The following is a 15452-nucleotide window of genomic DNA, read 5'->3' on the forward strand; positions in this document are numbered from 1 at the left end:
ACCCCTAATGGGGAATCGGTTCCCTAGGTGTAAAATTCAAATATTACGACAGTTGAACAGTGGGGGGAATCAGTACCCCTGGGGGGATCGGTTCCCTCTGAGCATACTGGAATTCTCAGAGCCAAACCATTCAGGGGGAATCGGTACCCCCTTGGGGGGGAATCGGTTCCCTCTGAGCAATCTGGAATTTTTGGCTTTGAAATGGTTCGAAATATTTTGTAAAATCGTTTTGAAATTATTTTAAGATTAAAACTTAATTTTACACTTGAGTAAGGATTTAAAATGAACTTTAAATACTTTGAGCAATATTTTGATATTCGATTTAATATATCGAATATGCTTAAAAATCTTTTTCAAAATTAAAATTCTTTTAATTTAATTTGTTATATCGAAATATCAAAATGTTTTCAATAATCTTTCATACCAAGCTCTAGGAGCTTGTTTTAAACCATAAAGTGTTTTTGTCAATTTAAGAACATGATCCGGAAATTTTGAATCTTCAAAACCTGGAGGTTGTTCCACATACACTTCTTCTTTAATAAAACCATTTAAAAATGCACTTTTAACATCCATTTGATATAATTTAAATTCATGAAAACATGCAAATGCTAATAACATTCTAATTGCTTCTATCCTACGAGAGCGTATGTTTCATCATAGTCTATGCCCTCTTCTTGAGTATACCCTTGAGTAACAAGTCTAGCCTTGTTTCTCACTATATTACCACTCTCATCAAGCTTATTCCTAAATACATATCTAGTACCTACAGTAGATTTATTACTAGGTCTTTCAACTAATGTCCATACTTTACTTCTCTCAAATTGATTTAACTCTTCTTGCATAGCTATAATCCAATGTTCATCATTTAATGTTTCTTTAATATTCTTAGGCTCTATGCATGAGATAAATGCAACATAATTACAAATATTTCTAAGAGAAGATCGAGTTGTTACCCCTTTGGATGGAACATCTATGATTTCACCATCTTTGACATAGTTGCACTCTCTTGTAAGATACTTCCCTTTCTTCAATGGTTGGATTCTCGAGACGATCATGAGTTTCCTCATCTTTCGTTTCTTTCTTTGATGATGGTTCTCCAACGTCATGTCTAACGTCATTTGTATTTATAATACCTACATCATCATTCAAACAAGAATCCTTCCTCGGAAGGAGATTATCATCGAAAACAACATGTATAGACTCTTCTACAACTAAAGTTCTTTTATTAAATACTCGATAAGCTTTAGAACTTAAGGAATAACCCAAAAAAATTCTTTCATCACTTTTAGCATCAAATTTGTCAAGATTGTCTTTACTGTTGTTTAAAACAAAACATTTACATCCAAAAGGATGAAAGTAGCTAATGTTAAACTTTTTATTTTTAAAAAGTTCATATGGAGTTTTCTTCAAAATAGGCCTAATCATTACTCGATTAATAACATAACAAGCAGTATTTGTGGCTTTCGCCCAAAAATATGTTGGCAAATTGTTTTCACAAAGCATGGTTCTAGCCATTTCTTCTAAAGTTCAAGTTTTCCTTTCAACAACTCCATTTTGTTGAGGGGTTCTAGGTGCTGAAAAATTATGGCTAATACCATTAGAATTACAAAAATAAGTAAATCAAAGATTTTCAAATTCAGTTCCATGATCACTCTTAACACTAGTTATAGAGTAACCTTTTTCGTTTTGGATTACTTTTGAAAATGTGATGAATTTTTCTAATGCTTCATCTTTAGTACTTAAGAATAAAACCCAAGTATATCTAGAATAGTCATCTACCAAGACAAATGCATATTGTTTTCCACCCAAGCTAGTAGTTCTAGATGGCCCAAAAAAATCTAAATGAATCAATTGCAATACTTTACTAGTTGATACATCATTAATGGATTTAAAAGAAACTCGGTTTTGTTTTTCTTTAGCACAAGCATCACAGATTTTATTATTATCAAATTTTAGTTTAGGCAGCCCTCGAACCAATTCTCCTTGAACTAACCGTTGCAAAACACTCATACTACCATGTCCTAGTCTCCTATGCCATAACCAACTATCATGCTTATCCTTAGCAACTAGGCATAAATTAGTCATTTCTATAGAGTCTAAATGCACCATGTAAATGTTTCCTATTCTATGACCAACAAGCATAATCCGATTAGATGCAATGTCAATGACTTTACAACCATTAGTTTCAAACATGACATTGAATCCCTTATCACATAATTGACTAATACTCAAGAGATTATGCTTTAATCAATTCACATATAAAACATTCTTAATTTGTACGGAAGAGGTATTACCTATTTTACCTATACCTTCAATGTGACCTATTGAATTATCACCAAAAGTCACTTCTCCTCCATTTTTGGCGTTAAGCTCTATGAACCGGCTTTTGTCTCCGGTCATGTGTCTTAAGCATCCACTGTCAAGGTACCATGAGTTTGAATTTGTTTCTCGTGCCTTGTAGCAATGCTCCTTTTCCTAAAAACATAGATTAATTTCTAATTTTTGGTACCCAAATTCTTTTGGGTCCATATTCATTAGTTTCCAAAATTCTAGTCCCCTTAGGTATCCATTTGTGTAGTATATCTTTATCTTTTGTAGTAATGAGTCCTTTAGGAACCCATATACTTCTAATGATTTTTCCATTAGAGGTTCTTCGGGGACCTCTATGATTGTAGTCTTTAAAACTTTTTCTAACAAAGTTGGATTTTGAATTTTCTCCATTTTTAAAACATTTTGTTCCAACTTTATCAAAAGAAGCTTTAAGATCATCAATTTTCTTTTGATGATCATCATTGACCTTTGAAAGTAAATTTTGCAAATCTAAATTTTTCTTTTCAAACTTTGAAATCATTGTTGGTCTTTGATATGTGCTTATTTTCATTTTTCAATTTTGAAACGTCATTTTTATATTTTAAAAACAATTTCTCATAATCCGAAGTCAACCTATTATATTCCTCTAATAACTCATCATAAGATAAATCATCTAATTCAAATGGGTTAGAGGTTACCTTAGAATCTTCCCCAAATGCCATCAAGCACAAGTTTGCTACTTCTTGTTCCTCTTCATCGGAACCTTCTTCATCGCTCCATGTAGCCACATGAGCCTTGTGTTTATTCTTTGATTGACCCTTTCTCTTCAATTGTGGGCAATCATATTTGACATGCCCCGGCTTTTTGTATTCATAGCAAATAATCGGGTCCTTCTCTTTTGGTTCATTTTTGAAACCTTCATTTCTTTGAAGTTTCTTCCTCGGTATGGTCTCATCATTTTTCTGAACCATTTGGCAAACAATGCCATTTCCTCGTCATCATCATCTTGTCTGAATCACTCTCATCTTTTGTGGATTTGAGAGTAATTCAATGTTTTTCTTCTTCTCATTCTCCTTTGGTGTCTCTTTAATCTTATCAAGGTCCACCTCATCTTCAAGCATCATTTCATGAGTGAGGAGAGAACCGATTAGCTCTTCAAGAGTTAAGGACTTTAGGTTCTTAGCCTCGATGATTGTCGTCTTCTTGGATTGCCATGATTTTGGAAGTGAGTAAACTAACTTCCTCACAAGCTTTTCGTTTGGAATGATCTCTCCATATGATTTGAGACAATTGACAATCATTGAGAATCTATCCGTCATAGCTTTGATATCTTCATTTGGTTTCATCCTGAAATTTTCATAGCTATGTGTTAGAAGACTAATTTTAGATTCTTTTACCTCGTCGGTGCCTTCATGAGTGACTTGTAGTTTATCCCATATTTCTTTGGCGGTTGTACAAGATGAAACTCTTCCATATTCATCTGGTCCAAGAGAACAAAATATGATATGAATGGCTTTGGAGTTGAGCTGGAATATTCTTGTCTCTCCTTCACTCCACAATCTTGGATGAGTGAGAGGCTTGATATATCCATCTTCTACAACATTCCATGCTCCCATGTCACTGGATTGAATGAAATACATCATTCTATTCTTCGTTATGCATAGTTAGCTTCATTGAAGAAAGAAGGCTTGTTGACGGGCATCGAATCGAGACCGGAGTCGACGTTTGAAGTGGAGCCCATTGATGACTTTGATTATCGATGTAACTCTTCCCGAATCGACTCAAGAGGCGATTAAACCTTCAAATGAGTTAGGCTCTGATGTCAATTGCTGAGTTAATCGATCGACGAATATAGCCAAGAGGAGGGTGAATTGAATTAAAACTTTGGTGGAAGCTTTTGCAGAAAATTGAAAAGATTTATACAGCAATTTAGAGTGGTTCGACTTTCTCAACCAAAGTCTACGTCCACTACCTTAGCTATCCACGCTAAGGATTTTCCAACAAATTCACTAATTTGTTCTTTCTTTTGAGGTCAAAGAGATAACCTTACAACTCCTCAAGAATATACCCCAATTCTTGAGAACACTCTTTTTCAAAGAGAAGATTACAAATTTGCAAACTTAATGAAAAACCTCACAAGGCAAATGTGTTTGCACAATTCTAAAACAAAGAAAATAACACTAAAAATGAATACAATTGAGTACAAGTAGTGTTCTTGAAAGCAAAATGAATATTGAATGAAAAATAGGCTTGAAATTGCTCAAACTTGAGGTTTGATGCTTTCTCTTTGATTCTCTCTTGTTTGTTGTTTCTTGTTGTTGATCAATGGCTTCTAAGCTTGTTTAAATACACCTTCAAATGATTCTGAACGTCGGGGATGATTAGTGGAGTCAATAGAGTCGTTTTAGTGTGAAATCAATTAATAAAACAGTTTAGAGCGTGGGGGGAATCGGTACCCCCTCATGGGGAATCGGTTCCCTAAGTGTAAAATTCAAATATTTCGACCGTTGAACAGGGGGGAATCGATACCCCTTGGGGGGAATCGGTTCTCTCTGCGCATTCTATTTTTCTCGGAGCCAAACCATTCAGGGGGAATCGGTTCCCTCTGGATATTCTGGAATTTTTGGCTTTGAAATGGTTCGAAATACTTTGTAAAATTATTTTGAAATAATTTTAAGATTAAAACTTAATTTTACACTTGAGTAAGGATTAAAAATGACTTTTGAAAGATTTGGAGTAATATTTTGATATTCAAATAATTATATCGAATATACTTAGAAAATCTTTTTGGAAAATCTTAAAATTTATTTATCTTAATTTGTTATATCGAAATATCAAAATGTTTTCAACAAATGTCTAAGTAGAAAGGATTAAATGAGTAATTATATCAATTTTATTAACTGGCGGGTCATTACTAGGGATTAGCATAGGATCTGATTGGCTCGATTTTTCTTCTTAAAAAACCGTGTTCGAATTAGGTCGGGTTTAGTTTTTTTAAAAAGTTATGTTTGGGTCGGGTCGGATTATGGTGAAAAATACCCAACCTGAAAAAAAAATTACCTTATATATTTAAGATAATTATAATAATACCCCTCTATATATCATTTTCAATTAAATAACTATTTTTATTGAATAAAAATAATATTTTATTATTATTTCAGGTCGAGTTCGAAATTTTATCTCAAAAAATCGGGTCAGATTCGGGTCAGTAGAGGGTGTAGATATTGGGTCAGGTCGGATTAGCCGAAATCCATGCCCATCCCTAGTCATCACTTCTGTTAAATTTTAACGACAAGTGGTTTGATTGAACGCAGATTAATGACAAGTGACTTGATTGAATGCATTTAAATAGTGTGGTGACCTGATTGACAAAAATTCAAAAATAGTGAACAAAATAAGAAAAGACAATAGTTTGAAGGTCACTGTTATAGTTTACCCTTAATTTTATGATTTTGTTGCCTGTTAACACATGCAATTTACATCTTCCCAACATCGTATAAATATTGTTTGGATGGAAGTGCCCACTTTCTCTGTTTTTTTGAGGGCCCTTGTGTTCCTTTTTCATTTTCTTCTCCCATTCTCAAGGTCCCCTAACAGAGGAGAAGAGAACAAAAGGTAGTTTTCACGGAAACCAGACATACCGATTAGTTTTCCCTTGAAAACCGCCGGGTAAAATGCAGCATCTGAGGCTGAAGCAACAAGCTCTCCTCCAGCAACAGTCTCTCGATCACCCTGGCATCTTGGCACCTCCTCAGGTTTTCAACTCTTTCTTTTTTTCTTTTTTTTAATCATCTTTTAAATTTTTCGCCAATTTCTGTTTTCATCGAGTTTCTGATAATTTTTGATCCGGTTTTCAGGAGTGATCTGTTGGATAGATTTTTATTTTTGAAATCGTGTTTGGTTTATTGTATTTGAATTGGTGGAGATTGGGTTCGTTTGATAGTTGATGCTTTCATATCTGATATTTGAAAGATAAACTTTTACCATGCCTTTTGCTTGAATTCGATCGCCTTTGTTCCTATTTTGTGATTTCAATGTGATTTTTTTTTAATAAAAAAAGTTTCTATTTCTTGATTTATGGTCGGAGAAAATTTTTCGGATTTGGTTTTGAGAAATGAGAAAAGCCAGTGACTTAAAATACGCTTTAAATTTGAACTGAAGCTCATTGTTTTTGGGTTTAAAATTTGATCAAAGATTGAAGTTCAAAATATTCTTATTCCTCTTAGACAGAGTTCAATGGGAAAACTACTGGGTTCTCTGTTGTTTCTTCTTTCTCATCTACCGAGTTTCTTTCTTGATTGGTTAATCTTTGTTTTGTTTCTCAAATTTTGAGAAATGTGGAGTGTATTCGAATAATATTTAGTTGCCACCTATCTTGCACACATGCACAATCAATCAGTCTTTTGTCCATGTTTATATTTGTCTATCGTTATCACTATGTTGGAAATATTCCGTGAAATGTACAACTTATCTGTTTCTTCTTTCAAGTATTGAAGTGTAAAACATGGCTCCTGCATTTGATTTTGGGAATCTTTACGTTTATAGGGTTGAATAAAACAACATGAAGCTAATTTATAAAGTATATGGCGCTTTTAATCTATCTGCGATTCTGCATAATTATTTGTTACATGTCCAGAAGTCCTTTCTGTTTGAATTGTGCAGAAAGATATATATTTATTTTCACTTAGGAGGAGGGAGTTAAAAGGAACTTTGAGCATCCTTATTCTTGATTACACCGATTTGTGAACTATGGTTCTGCTAAAGCATGTCTTATCTAGATGCGGCTGATTAATTTTGATTTGGTCGGCACTGAAAAGAATTAAAGGGGGCTATGTGATAATTCTAAAAGCATGAATGTCTATTATCTTTTTTTTTTCTTTAAGTATAAAGTATTTTTGAAGTAGGAGACGCGATGATCACATTTGTGATGGTTGTAGTTACCATCTTGTTTGATTTTTTCTAGGCTGACTGTTGGATACCTTCGAAAACTCATCCTATTTCCCGGATTCAGTGGCTTTAGAATTGAGTTGAGCGGGAAGTGACTTTTTTTACACCGTTTTTCTTTTCCCCTCTTTTATTTTTCTCTTTTTTATTCTGCAGATAGAGCCAACCCCAAGTGGAAATCTGCCTCCTGGTTTTGATCCAAGTATTTGCCGCAGTGTGTGAGTGTTTGCCTAGATTTTGTTTTCCTTTCTCCATTTTTCTTCTTTTGCATACCATTCACCACTTCTTTCCCCACCTTGCTTAAGCAATTACCCTAGTCACTTGTGAGCAACCATATACATTGGAGGTGCTTTCCTTTACGAGTCTGGTAATTGAATATGTTGCTACGACCCTTTGTGCAAAATTCTAAGCAAATGGCTCCTTGATTTGACAGTTAAATGATTTTTAGAGTGTGATAGTTTGATAGATACTTAAATGATCTTGCATCTTTTTGACAATTTATAGAGTTACTTGTATAGTCTTTTGTCTCTTCTTTTTTTCAAACTTCTAGTTTTTAAATTTTTGAGAAACTGCAGGTATGTGGGAATCATCCATTCACAAGTGACTGAACCACTACTCCAAGAGGTTTTTGCAAGTACCGGTCCTGTTGAAGGTTGCAAGCTTATTAGAAAGGAAAAGGTATTTGCCCTCTTCTTCTTTTTTTAACCTTTATAAAGCTAAAAGCTGTGAGGGTGCTCTAATCGTGCAATGGTTAACTTTCTTGACTCAATTTTTTCTCCCTTTTACTTTCTCATGTCGCCAAATGATTGACATGTTGTTTTTCCTCCTACTGGAACATTCATCATATGGGTTCATCCACTACTTTGATCGCAGATCAGCTGCTCTTGCTATATTTTCTCTAAATGGAAGGCATTTGTAAGCATTAATTTTAGTTTTTTTCCTCTTATTTTGCCTTGGGTTAGCTTTGATATCATGTCACATAATCTACAGATTTGGACAGCCTATCAAGGTTAATTGGGCATATGCTAGTGGTCAGAGAGAGGATACATCAGGTTTTCTTTTTTTTTTTTTTTGGAAATTTTGCACAAAACATTTATGATCTGCTGGAAATTTTCTTTCTTGTTATACTGATCAGCCAATCAGTGCAGGTCACTTTAATATATTTGTTGGATATCTCAGTCCCGAGGTTACTGATGCAATGCTGTATGCATGCTTTTCTGTCTATCAGAGTTGTTCGTAAATGTGTTTTTGTCAATTTGATCTTGATTTAAATGAATGCATTGGCTCTAATATAACTTATTAAAAGTAAAGGCCCAAGTTATCGGTAGTGATTTATTGGTGTTGGCATGAATAACAGCTTTGATATCTTAACTGATTCAGGGATGCAAGGGTTATGTGGGATCAGAAAACTGGACGCTCAAGAGAATTTGGGTTTGTGTCTTTCCACAACCAGCAGGTACTGTTCCTTGCTCAAGTTTCTGTCGCCCCTATCTCTTCCATTTTATTTCATCTATTGGTGTTGACCTTTTTTCCTCTGTTCAGGATGCACAAAGTGCAATTAATGACTTAAGTGGTAAGATTGATGCTTGTACTCTACACAGATTTTTTTAATCTTCATTTGTTTGCATTGTTAGCTCATCGAATGAAGTTAGCTTCAAAAGTTTTATTTCATATCTTTCATGCTTTGGAGTGTTCTTAATATGTTTCTGAAATATTAGTACAAAATGCCTTCCCTTTTCTTTGTCCTCTGTTATTCTTTAATGGTTTTCCCTGTAAAATCACCATGTGTAGATGACCAATTTGTTAAAATATTGTGGCTGATCTGTTATAAATATATTAGTACTATTTTTAGACAAATTTCATGGATGAATAGCTGTTGATTCAAATTGCAGTAAAAGTTCAAATGTGCTTTTGATTTATTCTTTTAGGAAAGTGGCTTGGCAGTTCGACAAATCCGTTGTAACAGGGCAACAAAGAGTGTTAGTAGCAATGATGACAAGCAAAGCTCTGATGCTAAAAGTGTGATTGAACTATCCAATGGTTCATCAGGTATGTTTGTTTTTGTAGCAGGGTTCTTTTAAATCGTTCACATTAATGATTACTTTGTTCCATGCTTAAATAAAAAAACTTTTATGGATCTTTAAAATTTGTACCGAAAAGGAAATAAACTTACATTTGTTACATTGGTATGCAGAGGATAGTAAAGAGACCACCAATGAGGCTCCCGAGAATAATCCTCAATATACTACTGTTTATGTGGGTAATCTTGCACCAGAGGCAAGTAACTATATTCAACAGATCTTCTAGTTATTATTTTTAGACATTGAAATTAGTGCTGAAATTGTGTTACCAAGCATTATGAGCTTACTTTACATAGAACAAGTAAAACAGGTATTTGTACCACTTTTAGGAACTCTTATATTTCCATATGCATGCATAATACTCTAATTTTACGATAGTTTTTTTCATTTTTTTGAAACTCATCTAAAGTTAAAAAAAAATTGATCTTTTACCCATCCCATCTTTTAATGAAGTTTTTACTGCATGTGAGAGAGTAATGTTTTGAAAGTTTGTTGTATTTTGAAAAAGGAACTTTTCAGGTTGTCCAATTAAACGGTTCCTTTTAATCCTGCTGGTCACTCAGCATGAACTCCATTGTCACTTCCATGCTCTTGGTGCTGGGGTGATTGAGGAGGTTTGGGTCCAGCGTCAAAGGCTTTGGCTTTGTGAGATACAGTACTCATTCTGGGGCTGCTTTGGCTATTCAGATGGGGAACGCTCAGTCATTTCTATGTGGCAAGCAAATTAAGGTTTGTCTTCTGTGTTTTAGTCAGAATTTGGCTTCTGTATTTGAGAAATATAAATATAGAAACATTGATGTGTAGTTTTGAAAGTCTTTGGAAGATGATTTGGAAAGTCTGTGCATAACATGGTATATTAATTGAATCATTCATCATTAAATATCCAAAAATTAGTTGGATGACTGTTATATACGGTCAACGATCTTTAGATTCAATCTTGCTAGTCTATAATCTCATAGTTACATTGCCAACTTTCATTTTAAAAAAAATTCTTTGGTCCTTGGATAATGAGAAATTGACACATGTAATTTGTTTGTTTAGTGCTCCTGGGGCAGCAAGCCTTCACCACCGGGGACAAGTTCAAATCCACTTCCCCCACCTACAGCTGCACCTTTACTGGGCCTTTCAGCAATTGACCTTTCAGCTTATGAAAGGCTTTTGGCTATGAGCAAATTGGGTGGCGTTCATGCCCTAATGCACCCTCTCAAGCAGGCAGCAATGGGAGTGGGTGCTGCTGGAGGAATCCAAGCTATATATGATGGTGGGTTCCAGAATGTTACTGCTGCTCAGCAGCTATTGTACTATCAGTAATACCAATAGAGTTAGTGGGATAATATCCTTAGTTACTGCATTGGCAGGGATTTGCTTAAGTTCTAAACATAAGATTTAGGTGCCTTTTTTAGCATTGAAACTGCATCCTGCTTTTGTCTATAGCAATATGTTTGCCAATTGTATCCTTTTTACTTATTTTGATTTTTATCGAGTTCTAAACCCGGCTAGGAAACTTTTTAATGTATTTTCTCTTATATATCATACGGTACAGCATGTTCCATTGAGATATACATAAAGCTTTGTAAAACCCCCAACCCATACCCGATCCTGCTACGAGTCTGAGATGTCACATTGACTTTTCAAAACCTTTACTTGAACAAAATAGTGAATAATTTAAAACTTTTACTAAATACAATTGACTAATTTACATAAATTAGTATCATATGATTTTACAAAACCAATTCGAGTATATCGGATTCAAATCTTTATTTACATGTCAAATACATATATATTTTATGATCTGAACTTTGTAAAGGAGATTCTGACCTGTCTTGCTCCACATTGCTCTATATTCTTCTCGAACCTACGTGTGAAACAATTACACGCTAAATCGATGACTTAGTGAGGTAAATAAAATATATAATAGAAATCATAAAACATTCCATATAACAAACCACATGAACATTTAATATTAACTTATCATACAAAATCATATAACAATTTCATACAAAATCACACACCTTTTTATATAACAAATACACTCATGTACATATATCATCTACTTTCTTAGCATTATCATATATATTATTATCATTATCATCACATTATTTATCACATGATCTTGTACTTATCATTTCTGTGTATCATATCACACATATATCATTTCACCAAGAAACACCCATAAATCATAATTCCTGTAACACATTTCCTATCACCAAAAGCATATACAATATATATATTGTATTTATGTTATCTCTTTGATTAGCCCATGATACACTTGTGAGAACTATAGATATGTGAGTCTATACAGGTGCACTAATGCTGTCACCACATCTCGTATAAATGCACCGAAGTGCCGCGTAGAAATGCACCGTAGTGCCATATAATAATGTCCATAAGGACAACATATCATTCCTTAAGAATCATATACATATACCAAGGACCAAGTATGTGTCTCAAAGACCTCATAAATGTTCCAAAGAATATACATATGTCCCGAAGGACCGCGTAGACCCTCAACTCTTGACATGCCAACTATACCCCTAGCTCTCATGACACATAACATGGGCATTATCATTTATTTCATTTCAAATATTCACATAAACATGTAATTCACTTTCACATATCACGTATCACATAGCTTTTCACCTTTACTTGTATTCTTTTTCACATAACTCATAGTCATATGTCTTATCTCATAACATATACATGTTTTCGCCTATATAATTCATATCATTTCTTATACCATCACATAATTCATTTAACATACATACATATCATGTAACATTATAATAGAAATACCTATACGTCATATCACTTTTTCCTATAGTGTTTATCCTATAGGTTCGTTTCATTGTTATGCTCATGTCCCCTAATTTATGTATACCATTTTCATAAAGTCTCTTAATTTATTATCTTATGATTTGTATATTATTCTCTTAAATATTCTCATATTACTCTATAGTTGGTCTTATTTAACTCATCACCCATCTCATGTAGTCATAAATATATTATACTGATTCTCATAATTGATCATCTATACCCTGTAACATGTATGGTCATCTATCATATAACTTATTTCACTTCCCATGCAATCATATAGATCATTCATATTAGTTCCTATAACTGATCACACTACATGTATTCACACAAATCATTTAACACCTACTGTAATTTATATCATATATACGCAAATCAAACATATACATATGATCATAAATTCATACATTCTAATATAGGAAATAGACTCGTCGCAAGTCTTATTTCCATTAAACATCATAAACTAACTTGTATGCACTCACCTGGGCCTCGTTTGCTTTGAATCAATCCTAATCCTTAGTTTGTTCCGAACAAGCTTTCATTCTATATCTACATAATAATACATTTATACTTATCATTATACTTGTGCATAGGTGCACAAAATACATTCGATGTTTGTATTTTAAAAGAGTGCATCAATGCACTACCTGTGCATCGATACACCTTCAAACAATTTCTGTGTTTTAACCTTGATGCATCGGTGCACTATGAATATGCATCGATGCACTCTGCCCATAATCCTCTTTTTGAACCCGAAAATTCATTATTTTTGGATTAAATCCTTCATATTTCCTCCCTTTTCATATTCCTAACTTACATATACGTACTTAAACTCATTAATATTCATTTATCTCATCTTTAACCTCAAAATTCCATATTTCATATGGAAATCAATAATCATACCAAATTTTCCATGTTATCCAAACTTAATTCTAACACTTCTAACTTCTTATTCTTATAGATGACGAGTCAAATTCATCCTTCAAATTCATTTAAACCTTATTATTCAAAATTTCACTTAAAACCCCATTTTCTTTAATCTCTTCTAACATCTTCATCTTTGAGTTTTCACTTATCTTTAGACTTCTTTAAGCTTTCTTACTTTCCAAAACTTAGAATTCAAATAATAATCAACTAATAAAAATTCTCACCTTTGCTCTTGGCTTCCACGTGTGAAGAAGAAAGAAGAAGAAGAAAACTCTAGAAACTCATTTCCCACGTTTTAATATCCCCTAAAAGAGAAATAAAAATCTTCTCTTAGAAAAGACCATAATACCCTTATTACTTTCAAACTTTACTATTAAATCCAACCTCAAAATTCTCCAATTAAAATTCTGAACTTTTTAACTTATTTCGAAATTGAACACAATACTTTCAAAATTCACCTTTAGGTCACTAGCCCGATATTGAGGATGTTACAAATCTTCTCTCCTTAAGAAAATTTGTCCTCGAATTTTCACTGCACATCTTGATAAGAACATATGTTCTAATGTTTTCGTATTGCTTCCTTTACTTAATCTTTCCTGTCACCATCAGAAAACTTACTTTTCATTCCTTTAGTTCTTCATCTACCTTTTCCCTTATACATCCATATCATATCACTTATCAGGTATACAATAACATCAGTTCTTATCACTTAAAATCATAAATCAATCAATTTACTCATCAATCTCTAATTGCCTTGCAATCATACTCCAACTTTCATTCTATCATCACTTGACTGTCTCTTAACTTCTTTAATCATATAAATCATTCCTTATTTCTCTGATTACTTCTACTTGACCAAGAAACATAACTTTAAATCTTCATCATGGATGATTAAAACATATATTTTGTAGAATCAAACAATCTTTCACATCCTCTGGCAAACCTTTCTTACTTCTAATCAACTTATAATTTATACTTCAACATAACCTTTATCATATCTGATCATTTAAACTCAATCATTTTATTTCCATATTCGATTACTTTTCCCCAATTTAAAATATTCTTATAGCATAGGTCAAATCTTTTCTTCAGACTCTCATAATCTTTTAGCTTATACACAAATCCGTATCTTCTTAATTTACCTCATTTACGTTATCAGAATATACTACCATATCTAAATCCACATCAGACTTGATTGACTTAACCTTACATCTTTTCCAAATCTTACAACTTTATCACTTTTACTATTATAACTCGTCAATAGCAACTGTTCAATCTAGGGCACAAGCCCTAATCAATCATATACATCATTTCTATTCGAAATTATCTCAACAATAATTTAATTAACTTATAAATCCACCTTTATTCTCATACACCATGTAATTTCCATTATTCACACTTAACATTCTAACTTCTTTGTCTTATAAACGGATTAATGATGTATCCATTCTTAAATTATTCTTGTCAATCCTTAGCTTTACTCAAACATACAAATCCTCACTTCCTTCACTATATCACTTCACTATGATCACATTATACAACTGTATCCAGATTCACTTCATATTTGGCCATCATATCCTGACAATATCTTAAAATCTTATAACTCCAATACATTTCATCACACAATCTTGTTAGCCAACGCTAACTCTTTCCATCTGGAATATAAACCTTTATCATATCCACAATCTTACTTATACACAATACTACCCCTTTGATTCAAATCCATAACTCTAATTTCATTCATCTTATAAATATATCATTGATGCACTTATTCTTGAACTCTTTTACAATTCTAACCACATCATTTGATCCTTTAACGCTCTTATGGTGACACTTGTTCACCATATTCTAGCTTGTCCACTTAGTAACGAAACTACTCAATTTAACTTCTCCATTTGTAACAATGAAAACCTTCTAATCATTATCTTCATATCATTTAACCCAAAGGTCTGTAACAACAGAATCTTCCTCAAATCCACCCTTGAACTCGGGTGCTCTTAACTTTTCAACTACTTCGATACATTCATTCTATGAGTTAAAGAAGTGGAAAATTGAAAACGCATCAAAATATTATTCAACATCATGAAGACATTTTCTAATCTTGTACAGGCATTCCCTGAGGTTTTTCGCTCTTCTCCCTGCCTGGTCAGGGCAGGTGAATGCTATTACCTTCAGTCTATTGTCTTGTGCTTCACTTTGGAAGCTCTCATGATCATACATCTAATATAACATAACATTTTAATTCTATTAGCAAGACAATACACTCCTTACACTATCAGATCAGAAATTATTCACTCTTGTTGGCATGTATACTTTTTAAAACACTTTTTACTTCGATTTATGCCTAGAATCGGCTAAACTGTAGCTCTGATACCATTA

General features: G+C 33.2%; 1 pseudogene; it reads left to right on the top strand.

The window, feature by feature from the left end:
• Positions 1-5879: 5879 nt before the first annotated feature.
• On the top strand, positions 5880-10648 carry LOC120216887 (annotated as a pseudogene).
• The last annotated feature ends 4804 nt before the right edge of the window (positions 10649-15452 follow it).

The sequence above is a fragment of the Hibiscus syriacus genome, unplaced genomic scaffold (assembly GCF_006381635.1).
Source record: "Hibiscus syriacus cultivar Baekdansim isolate YM2019G1 unplaced genomic scaffold, ASM638163v2 tig00110174_pilon, whole genome shotgun sequence".
NCBI lineage: Eukaryota > Viridiplantae > Streptophyta > Magnoliopsida > Malvales > Malvaceae > Hibiscus > Hibiscus syriacus.